Genomic DNA, 12,151 nt, shown 5'->3' with positions numbered 1-12,151 from the left:
TCTCTGGAGTACGGAAATACCCCATATGTGGTAATAAACTGCTGTTTGGGCACACGGCAGGGCTCAGAAGGAAAGGTGCGGCATTTGGCTTTTGGAGCACCGATTTTCTGGATTGGTTTCTTGACATCATGTCGCTTTTGCAAAGCCCGTTAGGTACCAGTACAGTGGAAACTACCCAGCAAAAGAGAATCCATTCACGAAACTACACCCCTTGAAGAATACATCTAGGGGTGTAGTGAGTATTTTGGCCCCACAGGTGGTTTATAGATTTTATTAGAATTGGGCAGTGAAAATAAAAAAATCCTTTTTCTTCAATAAGACGTAGCTTTAGTGCAAAATTTTTCATTTTCTCAACAAATAAAGGAAAAAATGAACCACGACATTTGTAAAGCATTTTCTCCAGAGTACAGCAATACCCCATATGTGGTTATGAACTGCTGTTTGGGCACACAGTAGGGCTCAGAAAGGAAGGAGCGCCATTTGGCCTTTGGAGTGCATATTTTGCTGGATTGGTTTCTGGTCGCTATGTCGCATTTGCAAATCCCCTGTGGTACCAAAACAGTGGAAACCCCCCACAAGTGACCCCATTTTGAAAACTACACCCTCAAGGTATTTCCTTAGGGGTGTAGTGAGCATGTTAACCCCGCAGGTGTTTTGCAGAAATTAGTGTGCACTCGATGTTGCAGAGTGAAAATGGGATTTTTTCCATAGATATGCCAATATGTGGTGCTCAGCTTGTGGCACCATAACAAGACAGCTCTCTAATTATTATGCTGTGTTTCCCAGTTTTAGAAACAACCTACATGTGGCCCTAACCTTTTGCCTGGACATTCGACCAGGCTCAGGATTGAAAGAGTACCATGCGAAGTTGAGGCCTAATTTGGCGACTTACACAGTATTGGTTCACAATTGCAAATACTCTGATGTAAAATAATAAAAGAAACCCTTGAGAAGTGACCCCATTTGGGAAACTACACCCCTCAAGGCATTTATTAAGGGGTGTAGTGAGCATTTTCACCCCACAGGTCTTTTCCATAAATGCTTTCGCTTCGGATGGTGCAAAGTAAACATTTCAAATTTTCTATAGATATGCCATTTCATTGTCAAGTATGTCATGCCCAGCTTGTGCCACTGGAGACACACACCCCAAAAGCTTCTCCGATGCCATAAATGTGGAAGTAAACAGCTTTTTGGGCACACTGTAGGGCTCAGAAGGGAGGGAGCGCCATTTGGCATTTGGAATGTGGATTTTGCTTGGTAGTAGTATTGTTTGAAGTTTCACTGGTATTTCAGATTATAATGTGGGGGCATATGTAAGCTGGGCAGAGTACATCAGGGGCATAATCAGGTGGTATAATAATGGGGTAAAAAAAACAATAAAATAATCCATAGATATTTGTTACGCTGTGAAGCAATCCTTCCTGCACATGCCAGTGTCACTGTAATGATGGGGTAGGGAGACAGACAGGTGAGCCCTAATCTACCCGCCACTCATTCCCTGCCTACTTGCACGGCCCGTCCTAGGCGACAGCGTACAACTGGGCGACGGTCCCTACGCTCAATATGTGTATAACAGACAAGGGTACACAGAAGCTAAGGGAAATGGGGCAGTTGCCCACGGCAACACCGTGAGCAACAGGAGTAGTGAACGAGCCGAGTCAAACCAGGAGTGTACGAGGTACCAAACGCAGAGCAGAAGCGTAGTCAATAAAGCCAGGGTCAAAATGAAGCAAGGTCAATAATAATAGCAGGAGCAGCAGAGACAGGAAACAGGAAAGAATCGCAGGCAAAGGAGGAGCAGGAAATGAAGGTATAAATAGACAGAGGGCGGGAGCTAGCTCCGTCTGGCGAGGCTGTGATAGGTTCTCCCACTCCTCAGCCTCCCAGTCTGATTGGTAGCAGAACGAGTCACTCTAACATACCTAGGCACAGATGCAGGCTGATTAACCACGGGCGTCGACAAAGGAGCTGTGTAAGGCAAATCCATTACAGTCGCACTGATAAATTATGTCCTTTCTTATCCCGCTTTTGGTCCACACTCCGCACCTTTGCAGTTTAAGGAATTTTGCTGGGAGAGAGTTGTCCTGGTATAATACGGGCATCCTCGCTTCCAGCAGATATGTTTGGGTCCTACCCTTCCTGGTTCCCTAATTTTAGGGTCTTGATAAATCGCCTCTTGAAACAGACGAAATGTTCCCCTCTGATCTGCACAACTGCATATTTTTTATTTCCTGACTTATTGGAGCCATTTTATCTTTTGATAGATGTAGTGGTATGAGGGCTTTTTTTTTTTTTGCAGGTACGAGCTGTAGTTATTATTGGTACCATTTTGGGGTACATGTGACTTTTTGATCACTTTCTATCCTATTTTTTGGGAGGCAAGGTAACCAAAAAACAGCAATTCTGGCATAGTTATTTAGTTGTTTTCATACAGCGTTCACCATGCGTTATAAATTACATGTGAACTTTATTCTGCGGGCCAGTACGATTCCGGCGATACCTAATTTATAGCAAATTTTTACGTTTTACAACTTTTTGCACAATAAAATTACTTTTGTAAAAATAATGTATTTTTTCTGTCGCCATGTTGTGAGAACCATTACTTTTAAATTTTTTCGTTGACTGAGCTGTATGAGGGCTTGTTTTTTTGCGAGACGAGCTACAGTTTTTATAGGTACCATTTTTGAATACATGCGACTTTTTGATCACCTTTTATTTCAATGTTTGTAACCAAAAAACAGAAATTCTGACATTGTTTTTTACGTGGTTTTGTTTTACGCTGCTCACCATGTGGAATAAATAACATAATATTTTTACAGTTCAGGCCGTTACGGTTGCGGCGATACCAAATATGTATGGTTTATTTATTTTTTCAATAATAAAAGGACTTGATAAGTGAAAAAAGGCGATAGTGTGTTACTTTATTACTTGAAACTTTTATTATATTTTGTACAACTTTATTTTCACTTTTTTTACACTTTTTTTTTAGTCCCACTAGGGACATGAAGGTCCAACTAGAATTTGGTCAGATTGTTTTTTTCTAATACATTGCACTACCTATGTAGTGCAATATATTAGATCTATCAGTCATTCACTGACAGCAAGCCAATCAGGCTTCGCCTCCGGTCATGGCCTAATCGGTTTTCGTAATGGCAGAGCAGGAGGACATTGTTAGGCCTCCTTTTGCCATAGCCATAGCACAGCCATCTGCTGCCAATCACTAAGATACAGCGATTGCCTTCGACGCTGCATCTAAGGGGTTAATGGCAGCTAGCTCCGGTTCCTTTCATTACAGGTGGATGTCAACTGTAACATACAGCTGACATCCACCGCTGATGACGCCAGCTGATCTCCTGAGCCGGCGCCATCTTGTCGACGGCTACGGAAGCCTTTCGGAGGCGGGGCTTAGAAGGTTTCCGTACGAGGCAGACCGGGAGGCTACTATTAGGCCTCCGGTTGCCATTGCAGCCACCGGCACCCCGGCAATTTCATTGCTGGGGTGTCGATGAGCTGCAAATACCTTAAATGCAGCGATCGCTTTTGACCGCTGCATTTAAGAGGTTAATGGCGGGGATCGAAGCTAACTTCGGTCCCCACCATTACAGCAGGTTGTCAGCTGTAAGATACAGCTGACATCCGGGGATGATGACACCGACTCAACTTCTGAGCCAGTGCTATCCATTTGTTGTAAGTATATGACAATTTGCGGGAATCACTGGCTTTCCATGACGCATACTTACGACAAATGTCGGGAAGGGGTTAAAGACCTACTACCAGCTAGTCTACCTAAGTACTGATTAAGTACTACTACCTCTATCATTGTGCAAGGACTGTTTATCGTTATCTGCAAGTTACAAGTAAATCGTGAGTTATTTGCACAAAAACTGTTGTCTCTGGTTCATCTGCACGCTACATCAAGGGCAGCCCAACTGCCATCAGCCAGAGATACACTACACAGGGTGTGCCCCGGGGGAACAACTACCACCATTATCCACAACAGTGCAGACTCCCTTTCACTGTATCAACCCAGGAGGAGGGGGAGGAAAGGTCGAGTTACATTTATCCACCGGCTACACCATTGACACTAAGGAGGCCAGATACTACAACTCCCATCTACTCCAGCACAGCGCACATTATCCGCATGGGTTGGCATCACAAGCTACATTTTAAATCTACCATGGGCTGGTGCTGCGCTCGGTCCTGGGGTGCTACAAACTTAGATCTAAAAAAGAAAACTATGGGGATATAGAATCTTGTAGCTGTAATATGGACACTAACATTTGGCTGCATTACAGCCATCTGAATGCAGCCTTACTTTGTGTTTCAATTCCTGCCAGTGAATGAGAACATTGTTGTTTAACCTGTATAGACCTAGTCCTGCTGTTATCTGAGGAGTGGATAAAATTTTATCTAATCTAGAGAATCCCCTAGCAACACTTCTTTCCTTGTGGTTCTGCAGCAGCTGAAGTGTTTTTCATAATGTACACTGCCACAGACGAGCATCTGCAGACCTTACCCTTGGGCTTTTATTTGGCCATGGAACTCTTGTGTGTGACTTTAAACACTGAAAAATTTGCAGTACATAATCCCGTATAAAAAAAAGTGCTAATTTATCATCCCTTTACTACTTTACCTCTGTTCTGGCATGAATGGACTGTTTTGCTATGTGTTTTATGTCACGTAAATATTTTACATACAAAATAAAATCTTATATTCCTTCAGAATTTGCCATTACTAACTTTCTATATATTCCGCATGCCAATATGTGTATGGTAAACCTGCCAATAAATATATTAATGACACATGTAAAAGCCTCTGATTGAGGCTGAATTGTAATGATAATTCATTAGCCTCTCCCAGCAGTAAAGTGAAGTGTATTGACTTCTCTATTTTTTTTCTCCTATTTGAAGTGTTTTCTTTGCTGTCAGGCAGTGTTACCCTCTTCACGCTTCTTCTGTAGTGATGTCACACCGTTCACCTGACAGTAGATCATTCATGGAAAGTGAAGAGAGGCTTAGTGTCAGTGGAAGAGCAGCTGCAAGTCTCTCGTGGTTGTGAACTGTGTCAAAACAGGGTTTCAAGCCAGAGGGTGAATTACTGTTTCTCCACACGGTTACATGCTAGAGCACTTGCTGCCAATCATTCCGTGTACTTAGTCACTGTCAGAGATCACCGCGTGATAAATTGAATGTGTCAGCAGAAACTACCAGATGCTTCCGTTGTTTATTTCAAGTTATATCACATTGACATGTAGTGAATCGGAAAAAAGTTAAATATTACAAAGTAGTATAATCATTTTTGCTCTAGTGTAGAAAGAGGTACAATAATTTTATAGAGCAGAATTGCAAAATGAACTGATGCAAAGCCTGGCAATTATTGTGTCTAAAATGTAACAGATCTGATGTTTCTCTGCTCTTACACTACAGTGTACAGGTATACTTTACTGATCTTTCAGAAAAATATTTAACATCACACGATCATTAAAGGGAACCTGTCACCAGCATTTCACCTATTGAACTCTACACACCCCTCGCTGGCCACAGCTATCAAAAGTGCATTGCCGTTATCCCCTCTCCTAAACTCCTCCTCCGACCGTAAATATAGGTTTGCAAATATTTTGCGACTTTTATGGTAATAATCCGGCAGTCTCGTTGGTTCCTCTTCGTATACCCGCCCACTGCCAAAAACTGGCCTGTCCTGAATGCCAAAAACTTGCCTGAGAAAGCGCGCACGTGCCCGTCATGTATGGTTCGACACCCTTCCCTGTATCGTCCGTGCCTCAAATCTAGTTAATGCATGTGCGCCGCTATGTTGTCCCATTGCGCGCGTGCACCAGAGCATGACATTGGTGTGCAAGTGCAGGATTTCGTGTGTACTGGGGGAGGTGAGGAGCTGTCAATCAAAAGTAAGGAGGCGGGGTAAACTCGGAAAGGCTTGAGGAATGAAGATATGACCCATTTCAAACTAAGATATGACTCTTTTATGCTCGTTAGCATACAGCACGGGAACACTAAAAAACTGAATACTAAAGATACAGAACCTACTTAGATAATTATAGGCTACATGAAAATGATTTTTCACCAGGTATTGCTGGTTTAATAGGTGAAATGCTGGTGACAGGTTCCCCTTGAGGATTAAAGAGTTTCTACCACTTAAATAACCATTTTGCAAAACAGAGCTACAGTGCAATACCAGAAACAGCCCATGTATAAGAGTGGCGCTGTTTTTGGAAGAAAGTCGCCATGTTTTTCAACCCTTTTTACGTATTGTGAGGTACAAACTTGATTTTTAAAACATGAAAATAGTACAGGTAATACGTAAATGAGACAACTCTCAACTGATCTTTCATGATTTCCATAATCTTGACTGGTGACCGGACCATTTTTTTTTTTTTTTGTAAATTCTTTATTTATGATTTTAACATGGAAAAAAGGGGAACGGAATGGGGCGGGAAAAGGATACAGAAATGAAGGGTAAGTATAGGATGGGAACAATTTGCATCAATAACTTTAACATAAACAAAGGCCTCTGCTGTTAATTACAATTCCGTAGATTAGTTGCGCAATATTTTAATGAAAAGGAAATAACTTGTCAAGGCAAGTCAATGTAGGTACGGTTATACAAAATAGAGACTTTGGAGGAGACGGACCTTATTTGAGTCAATTATAAATCCACATCTAGGAAAAGCAAGTCTTGAAGATTTGACCAAGTATCCCAAATGTTATTGTATCTATCAAGGTTCTGGTCTATTGGTCATTGTGTCTTTTCGATTGAACGGGTTAGACTAATTTCTTTCCGCTATTCAGAAATAGAAGGTGTATCATTCTCCCTTCAGCCTCTTGCAATAATAGTTTTCGCTGCATTCAATAGGTATGGTACGCTGGAATTTTGATTTACAATTTTGTGCGAGAAGAACTAAATCCAAGGTCAAAGCAATCTTACAATTTAATAACTTGCTTACAATTGTTTGAATCTTTGTCCAAAAGGGCTGAATATGCTCACAACTAAACCATATATGTGAAAGATTGCCTATTTATTTGTTACAACGCCAGCAGATAGGGGAATAACTAGGATCAATTCTGTTTAAAAGATCTGGGGTTTTGTACCAGCGCAAAATCAATTTGTAGTTGAGTTCTTGTATTCTAGTGGAACTGGGAAAGGAATGAGCATTTTTAAGAATATTGTAAATCATTTCCTTAGAGATTTTTTTTTAAAGTTCCTTTTCCCATTTTTCTATGAAAGAGGGTGATTCTGGTTCAGATCTATGGAGCTGATAAATTCTTGATATAGGTTTTCCAGCTTGATTATGGAAGGACAAAGAATTCAGAATAATGTTGGTAGACTATGAACTCCTAATGTCAGAATCAAAAGTTTTATTAGCTTCTCTAATCAATGTATCATTTTGTTCATCCATAATAAGGTTTGGAAATAGTTTTTTTAGCTGTCTCGAAAGCAGCTCCGTATTTTGATAAAATTTTATAACTGGCAAAGATAGATACTTTATATCTAAAGATGCAATATTTTTCTTTATTGTTCTAAGTCTGTTGGCAATCAAATAGAAGAAGGGTGTATAATTGCAAATATAAGGTACAAAACCGTGTTTCTTATTTAATTTATGCCAAATTCTGGTAATCAGGTTGGTCAGAGGATTTTTCGAATCCGAATATTTGAATCTATTATGTGGGGTATTCCAAACAAATTTTTCAATCCTGTCATTTAGCATGCCCAATTCAAGATCCACGCAAAGTTTCTGCTTAGGAGGGCATTGCCATTCCAAAAATCTCCAACTATGTATTGCGTTCCTATAATTATACAAATTTGGAAGGCCTATGCCTCCAGCTCTTTTATTTCTAATAAGTGTTGTGTATTTGAATATATGACCCTTGGACTGCGAAATTAATTTTGATATAACCTTTTTTAAGTTTATTAAAAAAAGATTGAGGAATATCGATTGGTAAGACTTGTAAAGTATATAGGATTTTTGGAAGAATTGTTATTTTTATAATGTTAGTTCTTTCAAACCATGAAATCGGTAAAGCTTTCCATTTTTCTAGTTCAGATTCCACTTTGTTCAAAAGAAGTTTGTAATTTAAATAAAAAAGGCTCTTAGAAGACTTATTTATTTTAGTTCCTAGATAAGTTATGTACCCGCAATCATTCTTAAAGGAGGAATACGACGGACTAATTTTGTAGAATCTATATTTAGATTCAACAATTCCAATTTTGTAAGATTTATTTTGAAGTTCGATATTTCACCAAATGTTTTAAACACTTGTAAAATTTGCTTTAAGTGTGTTTTTTTGATCTGAAAGAATAATCAGCATATCATCAGCGAATGCAGCTGCTTTATGCTCAAAACCATTAGACTTTAGACCAGTAATATGTTCATTTTCCCTTATCATCTGGGCTAGAACCTCCATAGTCATAACAATCAATATGGGAGATAATGGACACCCTTGTCTTGTACCGTTTCTAATGTCAAAGGAAGACGAAAAACTACCATTTATTTTGATTTTAGCTGTGGGGTTGTGATAAAGAGAGATTATTTTATCTATGAATGCCAGAGGAAGACCACATTTTCGTAAAGTCAATTTGAGGAATAACCAATCAACTGTTTTAAAGGCTTTTTCCGCATCGGTTGTCAGTAAAGCCAGCGGAATGTTTTTGCTTTGTGCAAATTGTATAACATTTACTGACTGTTATTTTTTGCTTCCCGACTAGCTGTGAAGCCCACTTGTTCCAAATTAATTAGATTTGACATATTTTTTGATTCTATTAGCAATAATTTTAGCAAGCAGCTTAATCTCCGTATTTATTAAAGAGACAGGTCTGTAATTACTACAAATAGTGGGATCTTTTCCCTCTTTAGGGATTAGAGTTAGATAAGCTATTAAGGACTCTTTACCAAAAGGGTTACATGAGTCAATGCTATTAAAATATTGAGTTATAGTAGCCGGACCATTTTACACATTGAAAAAATCATCATACTTTCTGTTTTCATTGTTCACTCCTATTGCCTTGTATACCTACTGTCGACACAGGACTTCATTGGGGGTATTTTCGAGCACCTGCAGCATTTGGATAAAATAAACTTGTACGAATTGACACAGTGGAAACGTGGTGAGCGAACTTTTTGTAAAATATTTTTTCTATTATTTTTATACTTTCTGTTTGTATGTGCCCAAATGGAGCAGATATTGCATCAACAAATAAAGTTTACAAAAACCTTCAAATAGGAATAATGTACTAAAATACAATAAGAATATGCATGGCTATTAATAAGAGATGGTCAAAGATTGTGTTTAAAGCACATATAGCAGAGTTGACAAGCAGTTTATAATTTCAGCATGTTGGAAAACAGCAGCGGTAACACAACTTGATTTTCACTGTAGATGGCACAGTAGATGGAGCGGAAGACACGACTTGACTCTCACTGTAGATGGCACATTAGATGCAGCGGAAGACACGACTTAACTTTCACTGTAGATCGCACAGAGGCACGGTAGCTCGGGATACAGGGTACAGGCAGCAGGAACGGGTAACACTGGGAACTGGAAAACACTGGGAGACCATTTGCAATACAAACTATAGGTAGACAACAACGCTCAGGCAAGGATCAAGTGGGCAGAGCCCTTTTTATAGTCCAGCGGTATTCTGGGCTAATTATTGACTAATGACAGCTGGACGCATACTGGCCCTTTAAGGCCGTGCGCGCGCCCTGCGGGAAACAGTCGCCGAAAACACAGATGTCCATGGCTGGGACCGTCAGAGTGTAAGTCTGAACGACGGTCCTCGGCCATAGACGTTACACTGAACATCTCTACTGGAGAAGTGTTTACAACCATAGTGGGTGTTCCTGTCACTCCCTGTTGTGTAAAATGGACTTTTGTTACATCATAACCGGTTTGCTGTCTTAAATCGCGTCTAAACGTGCAATTCCTTATCCATTTGGCTCATACTTTGTACTCATGGCCGCCATCAGGGGGGTATTAGGGGTACTGCTGTGAGAGGCCCGGCTAAACCTAATTGAAAGGCCCCTCTACTGCTGCAACTGCCGCGACTTGCCTTTGGTATAAAAAAACAGGCCCGTTCTTTTCACCAAAAGAATGTCGTGAGCTGCAGGCCCCCCCTCTCGTCATGGGGGCTGTCAAACACCGCCCGCTCGCGCGAACACCCCTGGAAGACATCGCCTGACAAGGAGGACTGGAGTGGGAGCCAGCAGCTCTTCTGACACAGTGAGTAAAGTGTCTCAAAGTGCTGATTATGTATGGCCCTGTTCACACAGAGTATTTTGCAGGCAGAAAAAATCTGCCTCAAAATTCCTTAAAGAATTTTGAGGCAGATTTTGACCTGCCCACACTATCTTGCCGCGTTTTTTGCTGCGTTTTTTTCCTGAGGCGATTGAGGACAGCAGACCAAATGCAGCGAAAAATGCATTTTCTGCCTCCCATTGATTTCGATGGAAGGTCAGAGGCAGAACCGCGGCAAGAAAGAACGTGCTGCTTTTTATTTTTTTCCGCGACTGGCTCCCATTGTTTTCAGATTAAATCAATGGTAGGCGGTTTTGGAAGTTTTTTGGTGCTGATTCTGACGCAGTGTCCGAGTCAATATCAAGGCCCAAAAACTCTGTGAACTGGGACTTATTGTTAGGGCTTATTCAGACGAACGTGTAATACGTCCGTGCAACGCACGTGATTTTCACGCGCCTCGCACGGGCCTATGTTAGTGTATGGTGCCGGTCAGACTGTCAGTGATTTTCACGCAGCGTGTGTCCGCTGCGTAAAACTCACGACATGTCCTATATTTGTGCGTTGTTCGCGCATCACGCACCCATTGAAGTCAATGGGTGCGTGAAAATCACGCACAGCACACGGAAGCACTTCCATGTGACGCGCGTGATTCGCGCAACAGCAGTAAAAACTATGAATGAAAACAGAAATGCACCACGTGCTTTTCTGTTTACAAACATACATACACAGTATCATAATGATGGCGGCTGTGCTAAAATCACGCAGACACGCATCATACGCTGCTGACACACGGAGCTGTTATGGACCTTTTGCGTGCGCAAAACGCACACGCTCGTGTGAATCCGGCCTTAGGGTAGGAACACACTAGGCATGAACACTGCGGATTTTATGCAACACATTTTATTGCGGAAAATCCGTAGCGTATTACAGTCGCAGCAGAGTGGATGAGATTTGAACAAATCTCATCCACACGCTGCAAAAAAATTTACCTGCAGTGTGGTTTTTTAAGCCGCAGCATGTCAATTTGTGCTGTGGAATCACTGCTCCTCTGTTGCTTAAATGCTGCGGTTCTGCCACAAAAATCACAAATGAGAAAAAAAAAAGGTACTTTTTTAAATTTATAAAAAAGTTTAGACTTACCCCGGCCATAGTTTAGGTGATGCGATCCTCTATTCTTAGCGCAGCCCGGCCTCCTGTCATGACGTTTCATCCTATGTGACTGCTGCAGTGGTCACATGGTCTACAGCGTCATCCCAGGAGGCGGGGCTACGTTCAGAAGAGAGAGATGCGTCACCTAAACTACGGCCGGGGCAAGTCGAAACTTTTTTTTTCCATGTAGGATTCCCGCAGCGGACATGCCTCACGAAACCTGCGCCACTATTTGGTGCGGTTTTGCTGGCGGAATTCCCTGCGGCTACCGGGGCGGATAAGCTGTGTAGTTTTACTCAGCATATCCGCCTAGTGCGTTCCTACCCTTATGATGCACTCCTGAAGCTGCTGTCTGTCTCTAAATAGGCAGTTGGTTCAGAAGAATTTGGAATTATTTTTATTTGTGAATCAGCTTAAAAAAAATACAAAACGTTTGTGTTAGGCCTTGTTCACAGCTGCGTTGGAGGCTCCGTTGCAGATCTGACAGAGAATACCGGATACAATAGTGCAGCATGTTGCACTATTGTTTTCGTTAAAACAACAGACACCGCAACGGAAATCCGACAAACCCGAATAAAGTCAATGGGTTTAGTTGGCGGCAGGTGTTGTCTGTTGTGCAGCGGAACAGGCGCTTCTTATTTTTCCGTTGCTCTGCTCTGACAGAGGAGAATAACGGAAAACTGCACGCAGGTGTGAACCCAGCCTAACATTTTGGGCATTTTGAGTAAAATAAAACTTGCACTCCCATGCAG

This window comes from Rhinoderma darwinii, chromosome 1 (assembly GCF_050947455.1).
Source record: "Rhinoderma darwinii isolate aRhiDar2 chromosome 1, aRhiDar2.hap1, whole genome shotgun sequence".
In the NCBI taxonomy this organism is placed as follows: Eukaryota; Metazoa; Chordata; class Amphibia; order Anura; family Rhinodermatidae; genus Rhinoderma; species Rhinoderma darwinii.
The sequence above is the reverse complement of the archived record's forward strand: the minus strand, read 5'-3'. Positions refer to the sequence as shown.